General features: G+C 45.8%; 2 long non-coding RNA genes across 4 annotated transcripts in view; one reads left to right on the top strand and one right to left on the bottom strand.

Moving 5' to 3' along the window:
* Positions 1 to 266: 266 nt before the first annotated feature.
* LOC308484049 lies at positions 267 to 3,438 on the bottom strand. Its single transcript, XR_013989884.1, has 4 exons — positions 3,345 to 3,438; positions 2,633 to 2,959; positions 2,373 to 2,512; positions 267 to 1,807 (listed from the first exon to the last, which is right to left on the bottom strand). It is a non-coding gene; the product is annotated as an uncharacterized lncRNA (long non-coding RNA).
* Positions 3,439 to 4,489: 1,051 nt separating this feature from the next.
* Positions 4,490 to 6,000, top strand: part of LOC308483346 — a 66,974-nt gene continuing 65,463 nt past the window's right edge. For all 3 annotated transcript variants that reach the window (XR_013989638.1, XR_013989639.1, XR_013989640.1), the window contains exon 1: positions 4,490 to 4,618. This is a non-coding gene — a long non-coding RNA (uncharacterized lncRNA). The remainder of the gene's footprint in view (positions 4,619 to 6,000) is intronic.

The raw sequence follows: 6,000 nt of genomic DNA, 5'->3' as shown, positions 1-6,000 counted from the left end.
TGGCTAGTAGCCACGATTGCTATGCTGTGCATCCACAGTTGGAGAATGCAATGCTTCTGAATACCAGTTGTTGGAAACCACGGGAGAGGAGAGAGCTTTTGCCCTCAAATCCTGCTTGCTGGTTTCCCAGAGCCACTGTGAGAACAGGATACTGGACTTGATGCCCCATTGGCCTGACCCAGCAAACTCTTCTTAGGTTCTTATCCATCCCCACTGAAAGCCCTACTGACATGAATTGGAGCTGCCCAGGGGTGTGTAGCCCCTTGAGAAATATACCCAACCTTGGGGAAACTCTTTTGGCTTCCCTCAACCCTCTCCCGTGTTTGGGATAAATTGGAGGAAGGGGCTTGTTGGGGAGAAGGAAGCAATTCTCCTTTTGGGGGAGGGAACTCTAGATACTGTTGCTCCCTCCCCCCACTCTGCTGCGACTCAGAAGAATGTCCAAGTGAACTGATCCCAGCCTCTCCCTCCAGTGCCATTTGCTTTCCTCCCTTCCTCAGAGATGGTTCAGGGCAGAGGGCAGGATGTTTGTTTGTTTTCCCCTTAAAATTTATACGCTACTTGATCGTAAAAATGAAAGACAAGCCAACACTCGATGCAGTTTACCAAAAAGGTTAAATAATACTATTATCAATAAGAAAAATTATCAATACTTTCAAAAAGCTAAAATAGCAATAGACTTAAAAACAGATTAAAACTTACATCGGCTTTCTAAACATTTGAAGAGGCTTCCTTAAACAAAAATGTTTTTAGCAGGCACTGAAAAAGAGTACAGTGAGGGTGCCTTGCCTGGTATCGATAGGCAGGGAGTTCCAAAGTGTAGGCTGCCACACTAAAAGATCTAGTCCTTACAAATGCAAAACGGGTATTATGTGGCATCTGTAGCAGTGTGTGTTCTGCAGATCGGAACATTTGAGTGGGCATATATTGGGTAAGGTGTGGTGCAGGATCTTGCTCACTGGTGTCCCGCCACCTGCCATTCTCATTGCTTACATATTCCTCCAATGAGGAAATGCAGTGACTAATGGCTGTGATATGGCTTGTGACCGAAAGGGCTTTCAATTACAGGAAGAATAAACATTGCGAACCCTTCCTCAAAATAAAAGAAAAAAGAAATTAACATAAGCCAGTGGCAGGTTGGGAAGTTTACGGATGATGCATCCATCTGATTTAGTTGTTTTTCAAACCCCACATTAAGTAAGTCTCTGTGGTTTTTTTACATTTTCCAACACCCTGCATTTTGCATCCTGAATGAGACCGCATTATGGCCAGAATACATTACCAGGTTGCTTCGTCCTCTGAGATAATGTACTTTTCCCTTTGCAATATTCAGGTTCAGAAATATATTAATGGAACAGAATGGCTTAACGTTGTTGAAAGAGGTAATTTTCTGTGTCTTTCTTTTTCCGCTGCAATTTTCAAAATTATATCTATCTTTATGCCGACACACAAAACAAGAGTGAGTGTTGAGGCTCCCGGACGATGCTCCGAGTAAACCTTGATTCACTTGAGCTGGGTTGAAATCCCAACAGCAGAGAAAATTTAGAGCAAAATAAAAAAGAGGTTTTGTCAAAATGTTGCTCAATATGATTTCTGTTGTGGCAATTTCCACCTGACAGTTTTGCAACTGTTTTGGAACATTCTGAAAAAGGAGAAAGCTGCCAGCCTCAAATTTCCTGAAGAAGGGGACATGACATTTGTCAAGTTTTAGTTGCAAGGAGAAGTCTCGTAGAATTCAGGGGTGGTGATGAACTGGACTCCTCTTAAACAGGTTCAATAAAATCCGTCATTCTTCTCACTTTGAGAACTGCAGTTATGTGAAGGAAGAAGGCAGGCATTGGGATCTTTAGTGAAGAATATTTGGCAGCCTCCTCAAAATTACAACTCCTAGGAGCCATCATAGTTAAGCAGGCATAGAATCAATATAAAAGTTGTGGATATTTACAGAATGTCCTAAAAGGCTTACAAAGGTTAAGAATAAAATAACAATGGAATAATCATCAACAACTCAGGAACCCAAGTCATTGATTCCATCGAGCCTAGTATTGCTGGCACTGACTGGCACCAGCTCTCCAGGGTTTTAAGCATAAATCCTTCCCAACCCTACCAGGAAATGCTGGAAATTGAACCTGGGCCCACTGAGCAACACTTCACAGTATAATGCAGTAGTACAGAGCTGGATAGAGAGATCCTAGGTTCAAATTTACACTACACTGAAGTTATGCTGCCACCACATCACCAGAAGGCATGTTGTATGCAATGCCTGCTCAGCCCAGAAAAGGAGATATACACATACACACAGGGAGAGGGGGTAATTGACAGACACCCACTTACCTGGTGCAACGGACTAGATGCAACTGACCTCCCCTTACCTGGTGCACCAGAGCGAGCAGTCGGGAACAGAGCTGGCAATGATACCGACATGTCACCTGGAAATGGAGGCAGCCAGTGATGTTAGACTCATAGAACTGCAGAGATGGAAGGGAATCCAAAGGTCATCAAGTATGGCCCCCTGCAACACAGGAATCACAGCTAAAGACTCCCTGACAGGTGGACCTCCAACCTCAGCTGAGAAACCTTCAAGGAAGAAGAGTCCACCACATTCTGAAGTAGTCCATTCCACGACTCTTACCTACGGAAGGTTCTTCCTACTGTTTGGTTGGAATCTCCTTTCTTGTCATTTGAATCCTTTGGTTCAGGTCCTCCCCTCTGTTGTGATGATCCAGGACCAGTCTCAAATTTCAGGGGCGTCCCATGCAACACCAAAATCTGCCCCCACCCGGCCTCTCACCTTCTGTCGGATGTCATTTGAGGTGCCTACTGTGGCCCCCCAGAAGCTTTGCATCTGGTGCAACTGAACCGGTGGTGCTCCCCTACATTTGCCTTTGCCAGGACATCACACCACCGCAAACTCCTCACTCCAACAGTCACAGTATAGTGCCCTCCACAGGGCATGGTGCTACGGGCGATCGAAGTCCCGGCTGAGGACATCGGGACCGGGGGCAAGATGGCAGGGTGGAAGCAGGAATGAGAGTCCAGAAGCCAGGGGTCCGAGGGTCAGGAAGCAGGGAGTCACAAAATCAAGGGTCCAAGGGTCGAGAAGCAAGGAGTCAAGAAGCCGAGGTCTGAGGATCAAGAAGCCAAACGCAGCAAGGCAAGAAACGTGTTGCTGTGGCAAAGAACCAAAGGGCAATGCTGACCTTATATCCCTTCCCGGCTCTTGCCACCAGGTGCAGTGAGTTACCAAGTGGCCTCACCTGTACGGCTGCGTCTTGCCTCTCCACAACAAACTTAGGAAGGCCCCAGTCCTGCGAAGCCCTACTGGTCACAGGGCCTGTACACACTCCTGACACTGAAGACAGCAGTTGGAGCCACCCCTGCAGGAGGGGAAAACACCTCCAGTCCCCTTTTGCATGCCCAGACCAAAAAAGGAATGTCATGGGGGGAAAGAGGAGGAGTTTCTGAGATGCAAATCCACACTGCAAATATTTCAGAATAGCCCCTGAACTCTCAGTGAGAACTGCATGCATCAGTCATATACGCCATGGGACATCCCATCCCAGGATTACAGGGGCTCTGGTGTGGTACAACAGCTCATATTTTTACCAGCTGAGGGTCCATGGTATGAATGGAGGGCAAAACGCCACACTATGATAGGAAGGAGTCCCTGCCAAACACACCTGAGCCAATCAGGAGAAGAACCGCATAGACCAATAGCATGCCCCCCTTTGTCATTAAATAATGCTATTTCATAATTACAACAAAGAGAGGAAAGCAGTAGTCCCCTGCCTCAGTGCCCCAGGAACAAGAATGGTTTGATTAAGGGCCAATTAAGAGTCTGTGCATTCGTAAAGGCTATGCTGAACAGGAAGCAATGGCAGGGGCAAAAACTGCAAGAAGGAAGCATCTAATTAAAGCTTCAGGACACCTCTGCTGACATAGACTTGCCTCCAAGTAAGCTTTATAGACCTAGCAGTTCGAAAGCACGTCAAAGTGCAAGTAGATAAATAGGTACCACTCCGGCAGGAAGGTAAACGGCGTTTCCGTGTGCTGCTCTGGTTCGCCAGAAGCGGCTCAGTCATGCTGGCCACATGACCCAGAAACTGTACACTGGCTCCCTCAGCCAATAAAGTGAGATGAGTGCCACAACCCTAGAGTCGCCCGTGACTGGACCTAACGGTCAAGAGTCCCTTTACCTTTACCTTTAAGCTTTATAGAAGAATCTTATCCATGGAGAAGGGAATTGCCATTAAACATAACTCTATAGGAAATGCTATTTCTTCTCCCAACTGACTGAGGGAAAACAACGCTTCAAAAGCACTCAGGGATCTGAGGGCAGAAGGGGCACTAGCTTAGAAGAAGGGGGTTATGGGATAAATGGAAAGTATTCAAGTGGGGGGCTGCACCACCACCCTGGAAGAGTGCCAGCACTGGCCTTTACAAGAAGTCATCACATGGCTTGAGACTTCGCTTTGGCGTTTTGGCGGCATGGATTTCATCACCTGCTTCTGCTCAGCTGAGTGCTGGGGCTTCAAAGGATTCTGTGGTTACTATAATGGTTGCACGATCCAGCTTAAGGATGATGCACCAATATATTTGCATCTCTGAAAAGCAACAGGTAAATTTGACATTTTCTTATCCAGGTTTGAAGTGCCTCCCCTTCTCCGGCATCAGTTATAAAACAGGCTAATGGTATTTCTAAAATGCACGGCTTCAAGTGCTGTTTCAGAGCGTGGAGGCTTTTAAAAAATGGTTGCTGTTGCTGTTTTAAATGCACTGCATAATACGCCCAGTTGTAGAAGACGAAACTCTATTTTAGCAGATAAAAATCCCAGCTTTAAGATCTCCCCTCGCTGCTGGTCTCGAGAGAGAAAATGTTCTTGGCGTTTTCAGATGATCCAGAGAAAGCTGTTCACTTCTCCATAGGCAACTGATAAATTACCGTACTGTGACACCTCCCCCGCTGTCCGAGCTAATGATCTCTCTCCAAACAGCCGATGTATTCTGGAGGGTTGGAGTCGAGCACTTCACGGCTGGTGCAGAGAAATAATCACAGTGAACTTCATCTCCAGAAAAGGGCCATGGGTCTATTTCATTTTTATTAGCGGCAAGATTAATAGGGCCTGGGGTGCTTTTGTTTTGCTTGGTTTTAGTGCTGAGAAATCTCCCAGCCCATCGTTTGTTTTCAAACCGTTTCTATAATCTGACATTAATAAACCTAATTTGGAAAGCTCCAAAAAGCAGTGCACTGGATTCCCCCCCCCCCCCACACACAAACAGGTTAACAGCTTGTTAATAGCTTGCAAGATATTGCACTGGGAAGTCTGCTGCAGAATATCTGATGGGAAGAATGTAGTGGGCCCCATATGTTTGGGAATTGGAGAGGACTCATGAGAAGCACAGACAGATGAACTAGTCTCCTCTGCAGCTGAATTCTGGCTGCCCCCTTCCCTGATGCTTTTGTGGAACTGTGTAGTATATAATGGGGGCAGGAGACTGTCTGGTGTGGCATGTTCTTAAAGAATGCCTCCTCTGGTTCTACAAATCTCCCTGGCTTCTCTTATTCCCAAAGACCTGGCCTCTCTTTGCCTTTCACAATAAAAACCAGACAGTGTGTCATCATCGTCCTCCACACACCCCTGCCTTCTTTGCCCTCCTTGTTGCTCTGTTGTTAAAATGCTCCTTCATTCATTACTGTTAATACAATCAGTGCTATTTTTTTAAGGAGAGGCACACTTGTGTTTTGAAAACCAGGCAGTATGTATCTCATGCATTTCCTTGCCATTTTATATTCCCTGGGTATTTTATTACGGAGGGATATTTGCATGAAAATAGCATTTTTCTTTCACAAGGATTCATCTGCTCCTGTTTTCTGCAGTCCCTCAGGATTTTACAGTGGATGAGCATTGTGTATTCCTGATGCTGTCACATACACACACAAAAACACCCAATTATTTAAATTATTGTAACTTGTGTGGGTTTATTTTTTCCTTCATGAAT

Source organism: Podarcis pityusensis (assembly GCF_964106645.2).
Source record: "Podarcis pityusensis genome assembly, chromosome: 8".
In the NCBI taxonomy this organism is placed as follows: domain Eukaryota; kingdom Metazoa; phylum Chordata; class Lepidosauria; order Squamata; family Lacertidae; genus Podarcis; species Podarcis pityusensis.
This window is presented reverse-complemented; position numbering and strand designations above follow the sequence as displayed.